A 24,305-nucleotide genomic window follows, 5' to 3' on the forward strand; every position below is an offset into this window, starting at 1 on the left:
TCTAAGCAGCCTAAGAGCTCACCCCAGTCCTATTTATCTTTATAAGCTGTTTTCTCTTCACACAATTAATTGCCTATCAGGGACCACTTATGGGTCTTCAGATCTGTGTGTCTGAAAATCCTTCACTGGACAGAAAGAAGCTTTTGTTCCTCCTTCTCTACCCAGCCACCTGCCCCTTTATAAATTACCCTATAACAATTTGGATCTCTAATTAAAGAAATTAAATTATTCCATAGTTACTGGCCTCCTGGATATGCTGGCCTCCTCTGGAGATCATGCCCAGAAGGCTGTTAGCTGAGTTTAGTTAGTGTCTCAACAGTGAATTGATCAAATTCCACTAATTTTTATTTTCCATAACCCACTTGTATTCAGTTGAGGCATTTTTTAAAATGTGAAATGATTATCATTTAACAGCTATTGTTCAAACCATTTACAAAGAATTGTTTTCAGTTTTCTTTACCAAACCATGACTCCCCAGTATGATTCCCTCCCATGAACTACCTGAACCTTGATATATCAGCAAGCCTTGTTATTGACTACCCACTCAACACATGTGCACGTGCGTGTGCACACACACACACACAGTAAACAGGGCAGTGCAAAACACATAGACCATATGGAAAGAGATCTGGGTTCAAATTCCAATTCAGCTCCTTATATACAATAGAAAATGAGGCAAATCTCATAGCTTCCGGGGGTCTCACATCATTTATCTATAATTAGGGAGACTGTCAACATTGCAGAGTTTCATGGAATATTAAATTCCATGTATACATATAAACTATATGTTGTATGTTTAGAAACTGATCCCCAATAAACACCTGATGAAAAGAATTGCTGGTGTCATTATTCTTCACTGTAGAAAAGGAAAAGGTGAAATTTTCTTGGGCCAAAGTTAACATGAGCTTAAGGCAGCTTTGTCAGCTGATATTTAAAAAACGCAAAACAGGCAGACACACAAATAGATAAATTTAATTTAAAAATTTTTTGGACTTCCCATTGTGGCTCAGCAGGTTAAGAACCCGACATAGTGTCCTTGAGGACGTGGGTTCAATCCCTGGCTTCGCTCAGTAGGTTAAGGATCCAGCAGCTTAAGTCACAGATGGGACTTGGATCAGTGTTGCCCTGGCCGTGATGTGGACCATAGCTGCAGCTCCACTTCGACCTGTAGCCTGGGACTTCCATATGCCATAGGTGTGGCCATTTAAAAAATAAAAGATCTTGAGACTGATATGTTTAAGCTAACCTCATATAATGACCATAAACCCCAAGACTGCTTGGGTCTACCTTTTGCTTCTGGGGATCTTTTGTGCCTAGAAAATGGACTTAAATGCCATGCTGTCCCTTGAACCTATGCATACAAATCAGAAAGGAATCAGTCCTAGAGCTTGGTTTTCTCCCTCTTATCCTTTCTGTTTACATAGAGCCTACTAGTTGCAGCACTTGAAATTACAGTCCTTGAGGATTTTAGTTGGATCTTGTTTGTCGCTGTAATGTTGCTGCCAATCTACTGCCTCTGTTGGGCTGTACCATCAAGGCTCCCACTTAAGTTTTACCTCCCGCCCCACCAAGGCACTAATATACCCCATCACTCACCCTCAGCCAGGGGACCAAAAATAGCCTTTGGCTTCAATTGCTTGTTTGAAAAGGAAAAACAAAATTGAGAGAGAACAGAAGTGATGACAGCTCTCTGTTCCATTCTGCTGTACAAAGACCTTCTCCAAGGGAAATGCAGTCCTTTCAATTAGCTCACCTGATTACACCACCTAGGCTCCACTAAGAGTTTGCACATGCTGGTGGATAACCTGGCTTCTGCCAAGCTTGTGCTATCTCCTACTCGATGTCCTCTATATGCCCTAGACTCTTTTCCTGTCAAATGTGAAAGTCTAATTCTCTGCTTTTCAGGGAAGTGGCAAGAGAAGCTTTCTGACAAGAGCTTATTAGGGGGAGCTCTGGTGAGACCATGCAGTTCAGACAACCGCAGTGACTGACAGATTTGGTTTCAAGTTAGATACTTTCTACACGTTTCAGGGCATCTGTGTACTTCAGATTGTGTAGCATTGATGGGGACTATAATGTAAAGATCTCCATGTATCCTGACATTCAAGGACCTAAGTAACTGTGCCCAAATCTATCTTATACCTTTTTTCCCCCACCCCTAGTTTCAGCCCCCAGTTCCTTGTAAAATGCTGCTGTGTTCTGGCCATACCAAATTTTCTTGCCTGCCTTCCCCCAATTTTTTTTTTTTTTTGCAATTCTTGAAATGCCCAAATGTCTTTTCTCCCTTCATTTTTGAACTTATGTGATACATGAATATCATTCTAAAATAGCATCTGCTTCAAAACATTTTCTCTGAATTTTGAACCGCTCACAATGCTAAAACATGAACCTGAAGCCCTGAATCTGTTCGTTATGACACAACATCCAATAACATATATTAATACTATGTAATGATGACAATGATGATGGTGATGTTGATGATAATAATAATGATAATTTAGATGCATGTCTTGTTTTAATCTTAAAGGCGAAGTTCTTAGAGAATGAATTGAATATCTGTTAATGTCCCTGACTCTTCAGCATGTTGAATGGCACATAAAATGGGTGCTCCACAATTTTGATGAAATTGGATTGAGCAATGTGTAGAGAAGACTCAAACTCAAACAAAGCAATCAATAGTCTTGGTATATTTGGTGTTTGAAACTTCAGAGTTGTTTTCATTGCAATGACTTTTCTTTAGACCTTTTCTGCATCTTTCAAAAATAGATTATATCTTTGGAAACTACCAGGGTAAGGGTAATTGAAGGCTAGCAAACGTAAAAGATATAGGCTTTACATTTTGAACAGTTTCTTTACATCAATTTTCTTGTACTCTTTTATGGCCGGAATTTCTTATCTAAGCCAAAGCTACGAGCATATTAAGCCAAGATTATTCATAGGTATTTTGAATCCCATTTGGCATTCAGAATTCTGATTATTTCTTTTCTATCTGGCACACCATTTCTTTCTTTTAAAAAGTACCATAAATGTAGCAAGACACACTCTTACGAGAAAAAAAAAAGATAGTGGATATCTAAAAGATAGTGGATCATAGCTGTGGCCATTGAGATGTCCATTTGTGCTACAACATTTGGAACTTTCTTGCGTTTTGGTCCCTAGAAAATTAAAGTACAAGAAAACAAAGAAGGTGGATTATAATGTCTCTGTACACAGGAGCATCCTGTTTCCAAACATGGGTGGGATAAAGAAGCCAGCTATCATGTCACAGGGAAGTAAAGAAGGAAGAGTGGCTTTGGAAATAGTCGTGATGTGATATGATTCAATGGTAGGAGAAATATGCATGTGTAAGTCTTCCCCAGAATACAAAACAGAATTGTTGTTTGTTTTCCTTTTTTTTTTAATCTGTAAGACTTAACTAAATATACTAAGAAATATTTTTGTGGGTGTCTAAGCTCTAATAACTTTTAAGGTGATTATGTGTCAGAGCAGGCATATTAGAGAGATATTTTGTATTACTGGAATAGACATTCAGAGATTTGGGGGTGGAGTGGGGGTTGTCCACTTGTTCTGAAGCCTTTGTAAGGGAAGGGTTATCCTCACCCTTATCTCTCTTCCTACACCATACTCCCTAGGAGTGCTTACTATAGCTGGGGCCCAAATGAAGAAGAACCCATAGATCAGGTGCCATGTTTGGTCATCTTAGAGGAAATAAACTAGTACCTAAGCATCTCATCTAATGCACATGTGGCATACTCAGCGTGGCTTTTTGAATCAAGATTGCGATGTAGTCCTAACAATTAAATATATAATGTTTGACCTAATCTACTGTTTAGTAATGTAACCTGAGTTCCACCACCATGTCTCCTGAGTTTCTCAGCTGTTTGGAGCTTTGTCTAAAAGATTTAGACAAATGATTCGCAACCAAAATTGATTTCCCTACCAAGTGACTTTTGGCAATGCCTGGGAACATTTTTGATTGTCACATCTTGGGGGATCAATTAGAATCTTGTAGGTAATACTAGCAATGCTGGTTAACATATTAATGCACGGGACAGTCAGTCCCTTACCAGAAAGAATTATCTGATGCAAATTGTCAACAATGCCCAGGTGGAGAAATCTAATCTAGAGCCCATCTACTCAATTTGTGGTCCATGGACTAGCAGCATCGGTATCAATTGGAAGTTGACTAGAAGTACAGTACATTACCTTGCCCCCAAGATTGAATCAAAATCTTTATACAGAAAAGACTCCAAAGGACTTATACACTCATTGTTTAAGAAGTGTTCAGCTAGAGTGGTGGTTCTTCACACTTAAAGGTCACAGAGTCAACTATATAGCTTTTAAATAAAAACAAAAATTACCCACCCTTGCCATACCTCAGGAAATCACAATTCACTTGTCTAAGATGGTGCTGCTAGCAGCAATAGTTCTTAGAAGCTTCTTAGATGATTTTAATGTGCCTACAGGGTTGAGACTCACTGGTCGGTGCAACTCAGAGTGGGGAGAACATGCTTAAAGTGAATAGATGTCTTGGAATGCTTGGGACACTCTGGTTTATGTCACTTGTCCTAAAATATTATAGCACCTGTTTTCACTCGCAAATGTGTCCTGAACTTGGAGTGAGCAATAATTTCTTAAAAACAAGCAAAAAACTGTGTTTTTTGGAGTTCCCATTGTGGCGCAGTGGTTAACAAATCCAACTAGGAACCATGAGGTTGCGGGTTCAATCAGTGGGTTAAGGATCCGGCGTTGCCGTGAGCTGTGGTGTAGGTTGCAGACATGGCTCGGATCTCACATTGCTGTGGCTCTGGCGTAGGCCAGTGCCTACAGCTCTGATTAGACCCCTAGCCTGTGAACCTCCATATGCCACTGGAGCAGCCCTAGAAAAGGCAAAAAGATAAATAAATAAATAAAATTGAGAAAAGGTAATCTACAGAGAGGGGAAAAGCTATTTTCAATGTATATAGCCAACAAATAATTTGTGTATAATGAATATGTGGAGAACTCCAACAAATCAATAAGAAAAAGATAAGACAACCCATTAGGGCAAAATACTTGAATGTGGGCTTCATAAATGAAGCTGTGCTAATAGATAATCAACCTTCTCAGCTTTATCCACCTTCATGGAAATGCAAATTTTGACCACTATAAGTATCAATACAAACAAGTTACAATGACTAAAATGGTAAAGACTAATGATTCCAGGTATTGCTGGGATGTGGAACAAGAAGAACCTTCTTGTCTTGCCAGCTGATACAGCCAGTTTGAAAAGTGTTTTGGCAGTTTACCAAAGCTCAACCTATGCATATGTATATCCATGATGAATATTCCTACTCTTAGATATATATACAAAAGAAATGGATGCATATGCTCACCAAAATCCATGTATTACATTTCTCATAGCAACGCTATTAGTAATAGTCCAAGATTGGAAACTACCCAAATGCCCAGCAGTGGAAAGAATAAATAAGCTGTAATACATTCACAACAATGAAATATACAGCATCAAGCATGATTGATCTTAACTAAACAAAATTATATGGGTGAATCTCTCAAATATGAAAGTAACCAGACAAAAATGCACATACCCTATGTTTTCATTTATAAAAGTGTAAAAATAGGCAAAACTAATCCATGCACCTGTAAGTCCAAGCAGCAGTTACCCTTGAGGGAGAGAGAGCCGGGGAGGGAGTGAGGGAGATTCTGGTTTGCTGTAATGTTTTTATTCTGCCTTTGGGTTGGTGTTGTTATGAATATTCATGTTTTGTGACATTCATTGAATGGTATACTTTGTGCATGCTTGAATGTATATACAGCACTTGAATCATTTAAGTGTCCTCTATTGGATGATAATGTTCATAGCCAACCTAACCTGGTGTAATGGCCTCAGGTCAGCAGTTTCAGGCCCCAAAGAATAGTCCTTCAAAGTTTGGTGGTAGCATTCCCTCTATTAGCTTCAGAAGTGCCCAGAGAGAGGTGAGGAGATTTCACACTGACCCTCTTTGGAATAGCCTTCCTCCACTGAGGCTGCATGGAAGAATCATCTGGTGAGTTTCTAAAACTCCTAGCAATTTAGTCAGTAACTGTTTTAGCTCCTGGGTAATGCTAGTATGCCCAGGACTGGGACCCACAACCTTAGTCCCACCTCTCTGCAGCCATCCATATGGCTTCTTCAGCGCCGTTATGCTGAGGGTGATGATGGGGGTTACTTGGATGCTCTAAGTTCCCTTGGGATATTCATTCATTCATTCATTCATTCATTTGCTATTTACATAAGAGTGCACTATTTACTAGGTCCTCCATTAGGTGCTAAGTATTCAGCCAGGGTCATAAAAATAGATTGTTAAGCTTCTGGGAGCAGAGACCCAATGTTTTAGTTGTATGCTACAATCTCAGTGTCAGGTACATACAATGAGCCCCAAAAGAACTCTGGAGAACTTTTAGGGAAATAGGGTGGAGAAATTATTTTAGATTAAAGAAGCAACATTGAGAAAGTGAGGAGCCATTTCTTGTTGTCGAAGTGAAGTAACCATTTTCTAGTCTCAGGGCATCAGGATCCTCAAGGAGTTCAGAAGTGGAAACTGTAACTCAATAACAATAATAATAATAATAACTGTTATAAACAAGTTGATTTTGCCTTTTTTCTCTCATAATTTTATCCTCAGTGCTCAGAGTGCCTGACATCCTAAAATTTATCAGTAAATATTTGTTGAATGAATTAATAATTGAACAAGTGAAAGAAAATATTCTCTCAGGAAAGGAAGAATGATTAACCTTTATTAAATACCAAATATGCCCTGTCCACATCTCATGTTCTTAATGCCATTTAATGGTCATGGCACATTGTAAATGGGAAGCATAATTATCCTCCTCCCAAGGCATAAATAAAACATGAAGCCCAGAAAGAATAAGGAATGTCCCAAGATCACAGGGTTGTTTGGCAGCACCCAGATCCAACCTCAATCTGTTGCAGTTTGGTGGCTCTGCTCTGGGCATTGTGCTCCAAAAAGCAGTGGAACAGTGATGAGCCTGGGACATGCTCCATCCAGGCCCATCTGCACCATGCTCTCCCCTGAGACTTAGTGCCTTCTCCCCGTATCTGCCACCACAAGCCTGCCTTCTTCTCATTGCTCATATTTATAATTCAGCATCACATTATCTTATTAAAAATACTTTGACCAAAATAGCATAGAGGTGCCATTATGGAATCAGAGGTGTTTACATAGAAACTAAAGGGCAACCCCTGTCCCCAGCCCTACAGTTTTGAGTCTCCCAAAAAAGCAAAGGCAAAGGACAGAATTTTGAAACTAGCCAGTTCTTACTGAAACATAAGCTCTGAAGCTACTGGGTGAAAAGTGAGTAGAAAACCTCTTGTGCTGGCTGAATCTTCCCTCACGCTCACCTTTTTTTTTCACACTTTCTGGGGTCCCCGCTTTCTCATACATGTTTACCTCTGACCATAAATCCAGAGTATATTACTGCAACCATAGCCCCCAAAAGTCACTTCTGTCTGGACAGAGAAGTAGTGGGCTCCAGAATCTTTTTGGAAATTTTCAACTTCTGTTACAGATCTAAATACAGTTCTCTTGACTGAGAACTGTAGGTTCAATCCATTGTATGGATTTCTTTATGCCATATTTTCTACTTTGCTTAACTTTTGTATTTGTCTAGGTTCTCCAGAGGGGGAAAAATCATTAAGGTAGGAGTCCTCATTGTGGCTCAGCAGAGACAAACCTGACTAGTATTCATGTGGGTTCAATCCCTGGCCCTCTCAGTGGGTTAAGGATCTGGTATTGCCATGAGCTGCAGTATTGGTCCCAGGTGTTACTCAGATCTGGCGTTGCTGTGGCTGTGGTGTAGGCCATCAACTGTAGCTCTGATTCAACCCCTAGCCTGGGAACTTCCATATTAGAACCTGAGGCCGTGAAAAAAAATCAGTAAGATAGATAGATGGATAGATTATTTATTTATATATATATATATATTTAGATTACATATATTTAGATTATATATCTTAATATGTAAGTATATTTAGATGTATTACATATTTAGATATATAAATAACGGGTTACACATATTTCCTGTTATATATATATATATATGTAGAATATATATCTATGCATCCATATGCATCTGTATCAATATCTATCTATTTCTTTACCTATTTTCTATCTAAAGAGAAATTTACTGGAAGGAATTGACTTGTGTGATAAAGGAGGCTAAGTTCCAAAATCTGTAGTCAGTGAGCTGGAGATCAGCAGAGCAAGTGTTATAAGTTCCAGTCCAAACTCAAGTTTGAAAATAGGAGAAAACTGTCCCAACTCAAAGGCCATCAGGCAAAGAGGAAGATGTCTTGCTTATTCAGGCATTTATTCTAGTCAGGCTTTCAAGGGACTGGATGAGGCCCATTCATATTGTACAGAGCAACCTGCTTTACTCAGGCTGCTGACTGAAGTGTTGATCTCATTCAGAAACATACTTAAATATACACCTAGAAATAATGTTTAACCAAATATCTGGGCACCCCATACTCCAGTCACGTTGACACATAAAACTAACCATTTCAACTTCCATTTTGGCAATTTAACCATTGCTTTCTTCAATAATCTTATCACCTGTTTTTTGAGCATGTGTTCATTGGCTTCAACCAGATTTTCAGTTTGTTACCTCTCGATCTCAGAATCCAGAGTCCAAAAACTACTATGAGGTACCACCTCACACCAGTCAGAATGGTCATCTTTAATAAGTCCACAAATAACAAATGCTGGAGGAGGTGTGGAGAAAAGGGAACCCTCCTACATGGTTGGTGGGAATGTATTGGTACGACCACTATGGAAAACAGTATGGCGGTACCTGAGAAAACTAAATATAGAGCTACCATATGACCCAGCAATCCCACTCTTGGGCGTATATCTGGACAAAACTTTCCTTGAAATAGACACATGCACCCATATGTTCATTGCAGCACTATTCACAGTAGCCAAGACATGGAAACAACCTAAATGTCCATCAACAGATGAATGGATGAAGAAGATGTGGTACATATACACACTGGAATACTGCTCAGCTGTAAAAAAAGAACAAAATAATGCCATTTGCAGCAATATGGATGGAACTAGAAACTCTCATACTAAGTGAAGTAAGTCAGAAAGAGAAAGACCAATACTATATGATATCACTTATATATGGAATCTAATATATGGCACAAATAAACCTTTCCACAGAAAAGAAACTCATGGACTTGGAGAACAGACTTGTGGTTGCCAAGGAGCAGGGGGAGGGAGTGGGATGGACTGGCAATTTGGGGTTAATAGATGTGGACTACTGCCTTTGGAAAGGATAAGCAATGAGATCCTGCTGTTTAGCACTGAGAACTATATCTAGTCATTTATGATGGAACATGATGGCAGATAATGTGAGAAAAAGAATGTATATGTGTATGTGAGACTGGGTCACCTTGCTGTACAGTAGAAAATTGACAGAACACTATAAACTGAAAAAATAAGAATCATTAAAAAAAAGAATCCAGAGTCCACATGACCCCCCAAATTCTAGACTGTTATTGAGACCAGCCGATAACCCCCATTCCCTTTTGATCTGTCTGACTGTAGACCCCAAAATAGGGAGAATTATCATCCCTTGATATCTGTTCAAACAGTAATTCCCAGAATGTGTTCAGAACATGGCAGCTTCCATGGCAAGTTGATAGGAACATAATACATAAATAGTTGCTCAAGAGATAGATAAATGTGAGGTAATCTGCCAAATAACCCAATGTGTAAACTATTGAGAAGCACCAAGTGTCATATCCTGCTGGATTTTTATTTTTTACTTTTTATTTCTTATAAAACATATTATAGGATAAAGGCTCTGAAAGGCATTTGTTTGTTTCCTCAGTGTGATTCCACCTAATATGGACCAGAGGCTTCCTTCTGAGTGGCTACATTGTTACTTCTTCCCAGTGTAAAGGTCTGTCTTCAACTTTATTCCTGTTTATCCTTCATGACCCCTTCTTCTGTGAAGCCCTTTCTGGACACACTTGAAGTGGCAGGTGCTCCCTGCTGGATAATTTCACAGTGGCCTGGGTCCATCTCCATTTGACCATTGCTTCCTGGCATCAGTATGTTCCGAATATGTGGACACACTTCTCCACTGCACTGTGGGCTTCTTAAGGCAGGAATTGTGTGTAGCCCTTCCTGCATCTGTGGAACCTGTGGAACCTCTCATCGTGCATGGCACAAAGCAGTTAGGAACAAAAGCCTAATGAGTGACAGAAAAGGTTTCGTTATTGTTTGTTTAAGAAATAAGAACTTAACTGGTTTAAGAAGTATTTATTTGGTGCTTTCTAGACTCAAAGAATCTGGTGCTACATGCACACATACACATAGACATACACTCTTACATTATATATATGTATACACATATGTATATATTTGTAAATGTATATTGTGTATATGTATATACACAGTACACACACACGTATTCATCTATTGAAAGAGATGATCAAGTTGAGTCAATAGAGTTTTTCAAGGCAAGATGCATACTATAAAATTTAGAAGGTGTTCACTGAGCAGAGAAAGGCTTTAGGCGGTGGTAATCCATTCAGTGGAAGTTCTCCCAAAATAAGCAGGAGGAAAATCTAAAAGGCAGGGAATGCTATATATTTTTAGAAAACCATTAGTTCAGAAAGATTGGAAGTGCTACAGGAGGGTGGTAATAAATAAAAGCAAAGGGGTAGGGAAAAATGAGTTCCCGCTGTGGCACAGGGGGTTAAGAATCCAACTGCAATGGCTTAGATTGCTGTGGAGACACAGGTTTGTTCCCTGGCCCAGAGCATTGGGTGAAAAGATCCGGTGCAGCTGTGCCTTGAGTTGATCGCTGGCCTGGGACCTTCTGTATGATGCCTGCATGTGGCCATTAAAAAAAGGGGGGAGGGTGAATTAGAGTTTGGACTCTATGCAATGAGTACAATGGGTACAGATTAAGGTACTTTGAAAAAAGATTACTTTCTCAAATGGTTGAATGCAGGTTCCTTAGGCTTTCTCCCCAGTTTTTCCTCCAGTTGCTAGAGTCTGAAGTCAACATTTTCTTCATCCAACACGTAGAAAAATATCAGAAGATAAATATATTGGGGGAAAAAAGGTGCAGGGCATTTATCAGAGCACACAGAAACTTCTGTGATTAGGGAACATGAGAACTGTCTCATAAAGATAATGCAAACAAAGGGACAGATGAATTGATGTGGTGATGTCTTTTAGTGGTGAATAGGATTGGACTGAATTAATGCTGGGAAATGTTATTTGTATTCCCAGATTTTCTCTCAGTTGGTTTACCTGAAGTTCTCGTGTTATTGTGAAGAAAAAAATGGATATTGGATGCAAGTGGCAAAAGGGCAACTACAATTTGTATGAGGATAAATCATAATTATCTTTATCATAATTATCATCAGTATTTCTTTGCTCAGCCAATTAAATATATTTTACATTTTTTTCTCTTTAGACCTAAAATTCATTACAACAATAGCAGTGAGCCTGTGCATTTAGGGAATATATTAAATATAATCAAAATGATTTATATTCAAGTTAATATCTAACAGCAATAGCTAAACTTCTCCTGTCTTACAAGAAATGCTGTTGTTGAATGGTATTTTCAGATTATATTTCTCTCTTTTTCAAGCAGTCCTATAAAGAAAATTTCTGCTTACATGGCCAATAATTTTTGAAGACAGAGTATGTTTATTGTTAATGTCTACTTGAAACATTCATTAAATAATTGAATATCAGAAAAAAGTGTTTATCTCTATATGAACTAATATGCTTTCTCTTTCTATAGGCTACACATTAATCAAAACATTGACTGCTCTTTTGGCCTTGATATCTAGGAAACCCCAAACTAGATTTACTGCTAAAGTCACAATATTAATTTTTTAGGAATATTTTCCTTCCATTTCAATCCTATTTTTCTTTCTGCCTGCTATTTTATCATATGCCACTTCAAATCAGCCTTGGAAATGGATGGAATATAAATGAATATATTAGCAAGCACCAGCATAAATAAATGGGAAACGAAAGGGAGTAATACGGAAATTGTAAGATCCAAAAGGGTAATTCTTCCTGTGTAAATTACAATCAACAAATATAACCAGTGCTCCAGAAATAATGCATTGTCCTAAAACAGTGATTTGAAAATAGAAACAGAGATATTTGACAATTACGAAAAAGTGAGGGGAATAATTTATGTGAAGGAACACTAGAAATTATTAAGATGCCATAATTTACTAATATCACTGGTTATGTACAAAAAAAAGTTGGTAATGTTGCATTTTCACCAAGTGGGGAAGCAGACACTTATCTAAATACAGGTTTATACAAAGTGAAACTGGTGCGACCATTTTACAAGGCAACTTAGCAATATCTGTCAGCATTTCAAATACATATATTTTTGACCCAGATCATTTTAGATATCTGTACTCCACAGGCACTTACTCAAGTGTACAAAGGTATACGTTAAAGGATGTTTATTGAAGTCTTTGTTGTAATAGTAAAGTTTGGAAAAATCTTTTAAGGTGTTCATCAATAGTGGACCAAATAAATAATGGCAAAATGTATAATAGAATTGTACTTAGTAAAAAGAATGGATCAGATCTTTATGTATAAATATGGGAAATTATTTAGAGTATATAACTTAAAGTGTTCCAGAATACATTTACTTTTTAATATATTTATTTATAATAAACCATCATAGATATAAATAAACATAAAAATGATGATAGACAATGAGCTTATATATGCAAGATACTCTTAATAGTGGTACTTCTAAAAGCCGGAACTGCGTAAGGCATTGATAGAGTAACTTGTGTTATTTAATTGATTTTCATTCTAAAGTTTTTGAAATTTTCCATGAATAACTACAATTGTTATAGTAATTATAACAAAAAAAAAAGTTTTAGAAAATAACTCAAACAAAGCAATTGCGCTCTAAAACACCAAAAAGAACCACATCACATCACATCTTCCACAAAGTCCAGGCTAGAGAGTGTGGATTCCCCATGAGATTCACCAGCATATAGATTTACGTGTGTTTATAATGTTACTGCAATATAGGAGAAAGTATGTTTTTTTTTTTAAGACATATTTTTAAAAGACCAACTATATTTTCTGTTGTTCAGAGTGAGTGCATCCTTGTCCATGAAAGATAGATGCTTGTGATGGTGCTAAAAATGCCTGAGACTAGGCATTTGGTCTGAATGAAAGCATGCAGCGAGAACCTGGGATAAATCTCACTGACTTCTCCGTTAAGTCTCCTTCTCTTTCTTTTGTATTCTCATTCTCTCTCTCTGTCTCTCTTCCCCACCTCCTCCTTCTCCTTTCTTCCTTACTCCACGACCCCTGTGCTCCAATTTATATTCAAAAATCTTACAGTTTTACAGCTGCGCAAGGCTTGAAATATTTAACACCCTCTGTTTTATAACTGAGAAAAATAAGATATGTAGAAAAAGGAAACATCTTAGCCACTACAAACAAGTAATTGATAGATTATAGTCATCTACCAGGTGCCAACTGTCCACTTACGTATGTATTGAGATAGGAAATATGAATATACATGTATATATGTGTATGTCTATATCTGTATATACACATATACATATATATTTCACTGATTGAAACATGTCATGATTTCCCAGTATCTAGGAATTAGGAAAAGGTGCATTGCACGTCCCCATCCTTTACTCATTCACGATAAAGTTAAAGGATTGAAATTCCTATAAAGCAGTTAGTCAAAGGAAGATTCCTGAATCAAATTAATCAACATTACTTCACAGACTAGGAGCTTTGAAAGCAGACAAACATGACATTCAAACCCAATTCCTTCACTTATTTACCCCTAGAGACTCAGTTTTCCCAACACTAAAATGGGACAGTAACATCCAACATGTGGCGTTTTTGAGTTGATTGATGAAATGGACTATATATTAAAGGCCAGCTTATGCACTTGTCCTGAGATTCTTAACCTAGAAACCAAAATACCCCTGGGAGGAGCTTTGTAAGTCCTTAGATGAACTTCAGGCATGCATCAAACCTTTGATAATCCAAGCATTTTTCTGCATGTAAGCATTCTTTTCTTTGGGGAAAAAGTCTCTAACTATTATTGGAGTCTCAAAGTTGTCTCTGTTCCCAATTATGTTAAGAAAACTGACATAAATAGAAGCTGTAATTGCTGATGTTAATAATAATAATTGTAACCACAGTAATATTACTAATACCTCACTACAAGTAATATCATTATGATTATTAATACTCAGTTCCTTGAAACTGAGCCAAAATTGATGAATGAACCATGTATTTCAGTCATTGGGTGCTTTGCTTTTACTGGGTAGAATATTCCAGTTTCTTCTTATTACATGAGCCCTTGAGATTTTATTTCACTCTGATCCACAAAGAGGAACTCATTTCCCCCAGAAAGGCTGGCTAATGAGGTCTGCTTAATTTATAGCTGAGTCCGTTTATGTAGTCTCTTCGTTAATGGGAATGTCTCTTTAATTCAATAGAATCCTGCAAGTAATACAGGTAGAAGACACCACAACCCCGTCCACTCCACATCCATTTATTAACCTAATGCCTCTGACATACACAAACAAACCATGTTTTACAAACTGCTCAGAGATTTGATTAAGTCACATCATGCATTTTGTTGTAACAAGAAGGGTGATTTAAAATCATTAGGCCTAAAATTTAGGCCTCAGTGTGCTTTGAAGTCAAGAGGAACAATTTGTCAGCTGGTTGATCTTTTGCTTCTAAAGCTAGTTAACTGATCAATCTAATGTCAAAGGAACAGAGACAAATGGGACACATTTTACTACGTGGAAAACTGTACATGAAGATAAATCCAACATTCTGCTTCATTTCATCTGCAGTTGTCTTTGCAGTAATTGCTTTGGAACATTCAAGGTGCTCTTTGCATGAAGGATGTGTTGGAAACTTTAAGTTCTTTAAATTCTAACGTCAAACCTCACTTTGCTCCGCTTTGGGTAGGCAAGGCCATAATCTCTCATTTTAAATGTACACTTGGCAACGAACAAAGGTTAGGATTCTTGACTAGTTAATTTACTCTGTAATCAGTTCACACATTTCTGAAATTTCCTGACATGTTTGCAAAGTAAATCTATTCCTTGGTGAATTTGTTTGATTTTTGCTATGAACGTAATGATGAAACTGGAGCTAGAGTAAAAGCTTCTCCTTGAATAGATTTAGTTATACCAGCTGTTCTAGGTACCTATTGCTGCATAAAAAACTACTCCCAAACTAATTGGCTTAAAACAACAGCCATGTGCTTATACTTCATAACTTTGTGGATCAGGAATTGAAACTGGGTAGGAATAGCCAAGGTCACTTACTAGTGTTTAAACTAGTAGATGGCCCATAGGGTCCATACACCTTCCCTTATGTGGCTGGAGCTCTTGGTGAGGTCGGGGAGGGGTTGGGACCAGACAGCTGGGCTCAGCTGGGACTGTCAGCCAGAGCATCAGCCTGTGGCCTCTCTAGCATGCAGTATTAGGGAGTCACTCTTTTTATTTGGCTACTCAGGGCTCTCAGAGAGTTCCAAAATGCCCTATTGGAAGCTGCAACATTTCCCATAACCTAGTGTTAAAGTTAGAACATTCCTTGTTACTTTTCAAGCAATCAGCTAAGATCATCTCAGACACAAGGTAAAGAAAACTACACTTACCTCATAGACAGAGGAGCAAGAAGGTATCCATATCCATCTTTAATCTCCACACTAGTTGATTCTTTATAAGCTCCATAACAATTTGTTCTACTGCCATCACCTCACGCTTCCCTGATATGTGCTAGAATTTTCAACCAGTGGTGGAGGGAAAGGAATGGTAATTGATTAGACTGCTACTAATCCTAATATTCTACAATGGGAAGTTGCATTTGCTTAACTCGTAGCAATCATGCTACTTTAGAAAAATCAATAAGTAAATTTCTTAGGTTTTAAAAAAGAAAGATTAGAAACATTTGTAGAGGGAATTTATTGTAGATCCCCACCTTTGATATTACTTCCTCCATTTTTAGATTGAGTGATTGCCTTGAAAAATAACTATTTTTCCCCTGATTCCATAAATAGAAAATTGTTTTGATGGTTTTTACTGATTTTGAGGGGCATCTTTTTCTTTCAAAGTGTTAGTTTCACACTGAATTTAGATTTCAAGCATTCTGTTTGTCCATCATCCTAGGATACTGGGAGATATATATATACACACACACATACATACACATATATATTTGTCTTTTTAGGGCCACACTCTCAGCATATGGAGGTTCCCAGGCTAGGGGTCTAATCAGAGCTGTTGCTGCGGTCCTACGCCAGAGCCACAGCAACGCCAGATCCAAGCCGCGTCTGTGACCTATACCACAGCTCATGCAACGCTGGATCCTTAACCCAATGAGCGAGGCCAGGGATTGAACCTGCAACCTCATGGTTCCTAATTGGATTCATTTCCACTGTGCCACTACGGGAACTCCCACTGAGATATATTTTATAGACCACTGGACCTAGAACAGGCACTCCACAAACTCTTAATCCATCAACATTTTATTAAGCCTCTATTAGGCACTCTATGCAAGTGAGAACAAATGAAACAATCTCAAGAATCCTTGGTTGGTTGTTTTAGTTTACTGATAAATATATAATATGTATAATGTATATAAACATATTGCAAAGAAAAAAGAATTTAGTTTTGTTTTTAGAGGAATTTGAATGTTTTAAGTTGGAATTGCATTTTCCCAGTTGGCTAGCAAGGCAACATTGGACAGTTCTTATTGCTTCTATTTTCCTTGTCTCTGAAGTTAGAGTACAAATGATGGAATTGTAGTCTTAAATGGTAATGATGTGAAGCTTTGCTTCTCAGTCAATCTTTCACATGCTTAAATATAACCTAGAATCTGGTACGAAGGCTCTGTGGTCCAAAGGAGGAGGGCCCATGATTCTGCATTTCCCACAGGCTCCTAAGTGATGCAGATACCACAGGCCCATGGGCCACAGCTTGAATAATGAGGCTGCAGAGCATCTAATATCAGTAAATATGAAGATGCCCTCAGAAATGTCAGTTCCTGGTCTCCACTTCCTTCTTCTTCCTTTGAATATTTCTTGGAGACAGGAATGGGTTTTTGTATGTGTCCCCAGTCTCCAATTTGATGAGTTCTCAATTGTGTTCCTTATTTAAAATATCGTGGCTCCTGCATTTTGTTTAACTCTGCTTGACATTCAGTGATTTGTTATTCTCCTCTTTCCTGAGCTTGTTTATAAGACAGTGACCTTGGGATTGAAGACTCTTCCTGTCTAGACACAGGGACACAGAGAGCAGACTTTCTATGAAAGAACTATGAATGGCCATTTTATCCTAGGTTGTTCTTGTTTTCTTTCTTTTTTTCCTTTTTTTTTTTGTGTGTGTGTGTGCTTTGTCTTCATATGCTAATACAATCAACATCCTTGTTTGCTACTTTAATATGTCTTAAGAATGTTTATCTCAGAATTTCCTCTGGTTTATATGCTCATTATTCTTCTAAGTGAATCAGAGATTTCCTGTTATAACCCACCACCACCTCCATGAGGTTTCTCACTAAGCCCTCTTGGCTCCTCATTGAGCCTTTTGAACAACTTTATTATAACAGCATTGAAATGAAGCCAGAAGAGGCAGAACACCAGTGCTGGGCTTTCTTTCGAGTTTTATGGGTTTTTCTCAGAAGTCTAATGTCAGTTTAATGAAGTTTTATAGTTATTAATACTCTGCAACTCTTGCTACAGTAAGAAATATGTAACTAAACAATAACTTAAAATAGGTAAATTCATGATCAAGTCACACTAAACACTAATGTCTCTGGGTCATAGTTCATAATTTCCAAATGTACATCATTTGGAATGATTGGTAACTTCAGCCTTGTAACTCTTTCAAGGAGAAAGGCTATGAGCTTAAATCACTACATTAAGCTGACAATGAGACTCATATTTTCTAAGCTAAAGATATATTTTTATGGGCACACAGTGGACTCTGTTTATCACTCATCATAAACCATAGGAAACCATTTTTGTTTTAAATTAGGTATCCAGGCTTTTGTCCTGTAATCTGTTTCTTTATTTCCCCCTTTCACTTTTGTTGGTCCATTTTCAGCAGCTCCCAATTGTCTTCCATTTCCTGAAAATGGCTCATATTTTATATCTCAGCTTCTTCAAAGATACTTCATCCTAGTTGAGGTCACCTTAATTTACACCTTAAATTATGATTCCAAAGCCAACTTTAGTGTTACTGATATTGAGTAATCCTGCTAAAGAGTCCAATTTTAAAATAAGGGAGAGTCTTATCCTAAAATGCCAGGCATAAGAAACCCATGAATTTTGCATATCTCTTTAGTACTTTTGCTTATTGAATTACATTTCTTCCCTTCCTTTGAGCCGCTTAGTCAATTATGCCTCATTTTACTGCCTAGTCTGATTCTAGAGGCTGTCCCTTCTTAAAGACCGTAAGTCACTTTTTCCTGAACTAGGCAACAGCTACAAATCATTTGAAAGTTAAATGAGTGTGAAATTTGGGGCTTAATGGTTTTAAAACCATCTCAATTATACTTATTAAAATGGAAAATCTTGTCAAAATAAATTTCTTCCTTCCTTCCTTTCTCTCTCCATCTTTACCCACCACCACCCCTTATTCTCCCCCTCAACCTTCCTGCTCACCAAGGCCCATATTTTTGTTGCCTGACTTGATGCTCTAGCATCGGCAGTACGCAATGAAGAGCAAGCTGCCACAGCCCCATAAACTAAGTGGGGGAGGGAAAGTAATGGCCACAGAAGTCTCCTTGATTGAAAACAATGTACCTTTAATTCATATGTGATTATTAAAATGCACTTCGCCATCTATAAATGGCAAAAAAGAGCAAATAAACATAGGGCATTATTTTGTACTTAAAATAATTTTTTTCTCATAATTTCTAAGGCAAATAAAAGAAGCTTTGGTTCAATGTTTTTTATATAAATAAATAAGGAAAGTGGGCCTATTAAGTTTCATAGGAGATAAAAATCTGCATATTTTTCGTAAGTGCTCCTGAAAGATGGGTTTGACTCCTTTTTTTTTTTTTTTTTTTTTTTTTTTTTGCTTTTTAGGGCTGTGCCTGGGGCATATGGAAGTTCCCAGGCTAGGGATCCAATTGGAGCTGCAGCTACCAGCCACAGCCACAGCCATAGCATCGTGGAATCTGTGACCTACACTACAGCTCACAGCAATGCTGGATCCTTAACACACTGAGCGAGGCCAGGCAACCTGCATCCTCATGCATACTAGTTGGGTTCATTTCCCTGAGCCACAAGGAGTTTCTTTTCTGCTTTTGTTTTCTAACTCAGCTCTATTCACTTTTCTATTGCTCTTATCTGTTTACCAGCTTGTCTTATCTTTTTAGACCTGAACTGTTTAATCCCATAGTTATTAGCTACACATTGCAGTGGACCACTGCTAGTCCAAATTGAGATGTGAGTATTGGATTTCAAAGACTTGGTACAATAAAACAGGTCGAAGAATATATTAATGATTTAATGTGAATTACACATTGAACTTACACTAGTCTGTGTGTATTGAGTTAACTAAATACATTAAAATTCATATCATCTCTTTCTTTTTACCGTCCTAGAAAGTTTTAAAATTACATATGTAGCTCTCATTTTTAACTTGCATTTTATTTCTATTGGCCACAGGTATTCTAAACTATAAATTCCTCTAAAGTAGGAATTGGATCTTATTCTTTTCCAAATAACCAGTGAGTAGATCAGAAACTCCTTAGGGTTATTAAATGACTCAGTGTCTGTACTGATTAATTTATTATTTATTCCAATTTATACTTCACTCCTGAAGATAGCTATATTCTTTGGATAATATACATGTGTGAAAATAATTTCCTGTGTCTTAGTTCAGAGTTTCCTAATTTCTGGCCTCTGGTATTCCTGAATGGGTTGCCATTCAAAAGATTGAATCTTTCAGCTCTAGGAGCTTCCATAAGGGACATGGGGCTATCTGGATCTTCAAGTCTGTTGGTTGCCATGCAGCTCATCCATTTAACCCAGAGTATTGTGGAAACATGATTATCTTCTCTTTTTATGATAAATGAAAAATGACTGGAAAATATTGGCTATATTTTGTGAGGGAATTAAACTTATTTATATTTAGAAAAATCAATTCAAAAATTAATTTAACCATGAACTCTACTATATTTTTTTCTTTCTTTTTTAAACCATTAAAATGGGTGGATATTAGTCTCAGGGTTAATCTCACTTTAGAATGTTATAGCTTGAGGATTATTTCAAATTACTCTAACGTTTTCCCTTGAAACCTGTCTAATGCGGTAGGTATAAATAGTATTATATCTCTGGAGTATATTATCTTTCTTGTTTGATTAAGCACATCTCAGGCAGTGAAGATCCAACTTATTAGGTACTCTGAGATAGTGCAGTGATAGAAATTTTGGCATCGTCCTTATGCCAACCTTAAGCAGTGAGTATGATCAGGCTTATTTTGTGGTGGAGGAAACTAAGGTTAGCTCTGATTCACACAGCTCTTCTGTCATATTTTGGGACATTGGATTTCAACCTCTTTGTATCCAGTGCCTCTACCGTATTTCATAAGTATGCTTCTTAGGGGAAAACAAACAAACTACACGACAATTAATCACATATAATTTATTGAGATATAAATTCATAGTTTCACTTCCCTTTTAATTTCTTTGCCTTGGAGATTTTGTAAGACAGAAAATGGTTGCTTGAATCCACAGCCTGGTCCTCGATACTGAAAAGAAAGCCCTGTGTGTTTTACAGGGAAAGCGGGAAGAAAGAGAGCAACATTGCCAAAATCAGAAGGAGGCAGGATTGGTCCCCAGCACACAGGGTCTTTGCTTTTGTGGGAGGCTCTTGCCTTATAGTCAGTAAGGAGGCAGCAGAACGCTGGACCTAAAAGGAAGCACTCTGTCCTTTCAGGCAGGGGTGAGCACAAGGCATATCCCGTGGCCTGTGGGGTTATCTCCAGTGCTGGGTATGATAAGGTTTTAAAGCAGGAAATATGGATTTGGTATTTGTTCCCTTTTTTGGCACAGAGTTACCAAAACCTTGGAATTTCCTAAATGATGAGAGCAACAAAGGTGTCTTTTGTTATATGGGTGAGGTGACTTTTGGTCCCCACATAGGTAGGGGGGCTGGTTGCCCAGAGAACTAAACAAGTGATTAGAACTTTCAATCCTGCTCACTCCCCTGATCTCTGGGGAAAGCAGAGGGAAGGTGAATCACTTGCTAATGGTTGATGATTTAGTCAGTCATGCCAGTGTAATGAAGCTTCCTTAAAGCCTAAAAAGGAGTTCCCTTGTGGCACAGTGCGTTAAGGATCCAGCATTGTCACTGCAGTGGCTTGGGTTCTGCTGTGGTAAGGGTTGGATCCCTGAACTTCCACATGCCAAGGGAGTGGCCAAAACAAACAAACAGAGAAGTAAAAACAGAAAACCTGAAAGGATTAGGTTCAGAGAGTTTCCAGGTTGGTGAACACTTGGAGATGTAGGGAGAGAGGTATGCTCAGAGAGGCCATGGAGACTCCTCACACCATACCTTGCTCTGTGCATCTCTTCCATCTGGCTGTTCCTAAATTATGTTCTCTTATAATAAACCAATAATCTAGTAAGTAAACTATTTCTGAGTCTTATAAGCCACTTTAGCAAATTAATCAAACCCAAGGACAGGTTCATTGAAACCTCCAGTCTATAGCCGGTCCATCAGAAGCTTAGGTGACAGCCTAAACTTGGGTTTGGTATCTAAAGTAGGGGATGGCAAGATGGTCCTATAGAAATGAACACTGTGAGATCTGGTCCTATGTCCAAGTAGATACTGTCAAAATTGTATTGAAATGCAGGTCACCCAATTGACGTTTGCTTGTTGGAATTGGTGTCAGAATTATACTGGGACATGGAAGGGCACTGGTAGGAGAAGAGATGAGACAGCACTGGCAAAAACACTGTCTTTATCCCACAAAAGCTTTTGTGCATCCCTGCCTCTTTCTGCACTAACTTCAAAACCATCTAGAGCCAGTCAGCGGGAACGCATAGGGATTACAGTGGGAGCCAGATGATGCAAGAAGCTGCTCTTCCACCCAGCAGGCTCCTGAGCTTGGTTCACTGTCCCCACCATTGACATTCTAGCAGAACTCTGCAAGATGCTTGCTCTCTCTGAAAGAACAGTATTTCCTCTTTGGAAGCAAAGGTGTAGAGGGAGGATGGGCTTTTCTATTCTCAGGAAATGCAGTCCTTTTCAAGTCAGCTCCATCTCTCTTTGTGCCCTCTGGTCTACTTCCAGTGCTTAGTACTGTTTATCAACCTTAATCAACATGAGTGACAGAAAACCTGATAATAGACCAGGGCTGGTACTGCTGGTGGGGGTGACCTCTTTTGAAATGTCAGGCTTGAATAAGCTGTATTTACATTTCTTTGGGCTCCAGCTTTTCAGAGATTGTTATCTTCCACACAGGAGAGATGAAAGTAAAAGTTATTTTGGTATCCATCCAAAATTACATCTTAGGACAGCATTTCAAACCCTCCCTGTGCCTCCTCCAAGCTGAGAACTCCTGTGTCAGGATCAAGAGCCACCAGTGAAGCAGCTGCTCTAAGCATCACACACCTTCAGTCTTTGAAATATTAAAATCCATTAAAAAACAAATGAGGACACAGGTATGTTTTAATTAATTCAAAGATGCCACCTTTACTATGAGGTAATGGAAACCACAGGTAGGATTCTAGGTCAGAACTGGGTTGGACCCCTGTCTGTTATTTTTGAGATTAGGGAGGCCCTCCTAATCTCTCTGAGGGTATTTCATGGTAGATATAAAAGAAAAAAACACTACTCTCAGTGAAGGCTTGTCAATTACAGTACCTCACATAAAAGTAGGAATTCAGAAAGAGCCTCCCCAAAAAGGTACCGCCTTCGCATGACAATTATTTTGATCTAAAGACGGTTGAGACCCTGTGTTTTCAAGAGATATTACCATCCTTCCCTTAACTCTCTAGGAGAATTTAAACTGGGGATTTTCTTGGTTATAAAAAAGAGTTATTACCAGTGGAAAAAGTTATCTGAGTGGCCCCATCTATATGGCAGGGCACACAGCAGATTTCCAAACATGTGCTCTTATTTTGCCCTGTGAATGACCCTTCTGTCCTTGGAAGCTCCAAGCACCTGTCCCATTCCTTAGCTCAAGATGTCACATGGACCTCATTTTATCTTTTGGTCTCTGACCCTCTCATGTATGTAGTAATCCCATACATATAAAATTATATTGTCTCCTACTAGTCTGTCTCATATCAATTTAATTCTTAGACCAGCCAGAAGAACCTCGAAGAGTAGAGGAAAGTTTTCTTCTGCCAGGCCACAATACTTGGCATGCATTAAATACTTCAGATACATTCATTTTCTCCTATTTCTTATTTTGTCCTTACCTTAATTAGGACCCTCTTACCAAAAGAAAGAAAAATTATCTTAGAAAAAACTAGTTCAGTTCAGCAAGTTCAGGCCAAAGTATGATTAAGTAATGTGTTCTAGTTGGCTACTGTGATTTAAGACTTAGTTTTTCTTAGTGTGGTGCAGGGTCCAGCACCTTCAGAACTTCTTAGAAATTCAGCGTCTCAGGCCTCACTCTAGATCTACTTAACCGGAATCAACATTTAAACAAGACCTCATGTGATTCCTATGCATATTAGTGTTGAAGAAGTGCTTTTTAATGGAAAGAGCACTAATTTAGGATTTGGGAGATTGGCCTTTTAATTTGTCTTTCTTACAAACCAGTAAAGGCTCTAAATTCTGTGGTTTGTTTCCTTTCCCTTAAAGTGGGTATCTTTTCATGTGCTGCTGCTGGAAAGGATATTTGTGATCTGGAAAAACAAAAGCAAAACTTGGCCTTAACTGTGTGTTGCAAATAATGTGCTTTGGGGTTGCATATGCATTTAGATGAAACTGCAAAAACTAAACCAAACACACGCGTGTGCGCACACACACATAATTGTCAGCAGCTGTGTCACCCAAGTGCAATGCAAAAGCAGTAAACCTCACCCTCTTGGACACTTCTATAACATTTATCACTTTGCAGATGTGTTTGTCCTATTTTCCTGCCCAAGAGAAAAGTATTTGCAATTCTGTGACACTGCCCTTTATCCAACACTGCAAGGACAGGGACATACGAGAAAGTTTAGTTGGTGCTTAAGACACTGGGTTGAGTCTATAATCAAGTCGTGTAATTG

At 38.2% G+C, this 24,305-nt stretch overlaps 1 long non-coding RNA gene across 2 annotated transcripts in view; it reads left to right on the forward strand.

Moving 5' to 3' along the window:
- Positions 1-24,305, forward strand: part of LOC146402259 (uncharacterized) — a 528,845-nt gene that overhangs the window by 381,675 nt on the left and 122,865 nt on the right. The window contains exon 7 of one of the 2 annotated variants that reach the window (XR_014805836.1): positions 9,898-11,789. The exons of the other annotated variant lie outside the window; for it this stretch is intronic. This is a non-coding gene — a long non-coding RNA (uncharacterized LOC146402259). Of the gene's footprint in view, positions 1-9,897; positions 11,790-24,305 lie in introns of those variants that run through there. 2 annotated transcript variants of the gene reach the window in all.

This window comes from Sus scrofa, chromosome 6 (genome assembly GCF_054392235.1).
Source record: "Sus scrofa isolate SSC_HxYL_T2T_F1_AM1 chromosome 6, Sscrofa_HxYL_maternal_Yorkshire_Landrace_v2.0, whole genome shotgun sequence".
Taxonomy (NCBI): domain Eukaryota; kingdom Metazoa; phylum Chordata; class Mammalia; order Artiodactyla; family Suidae; genus Sus; species Sus scrofa.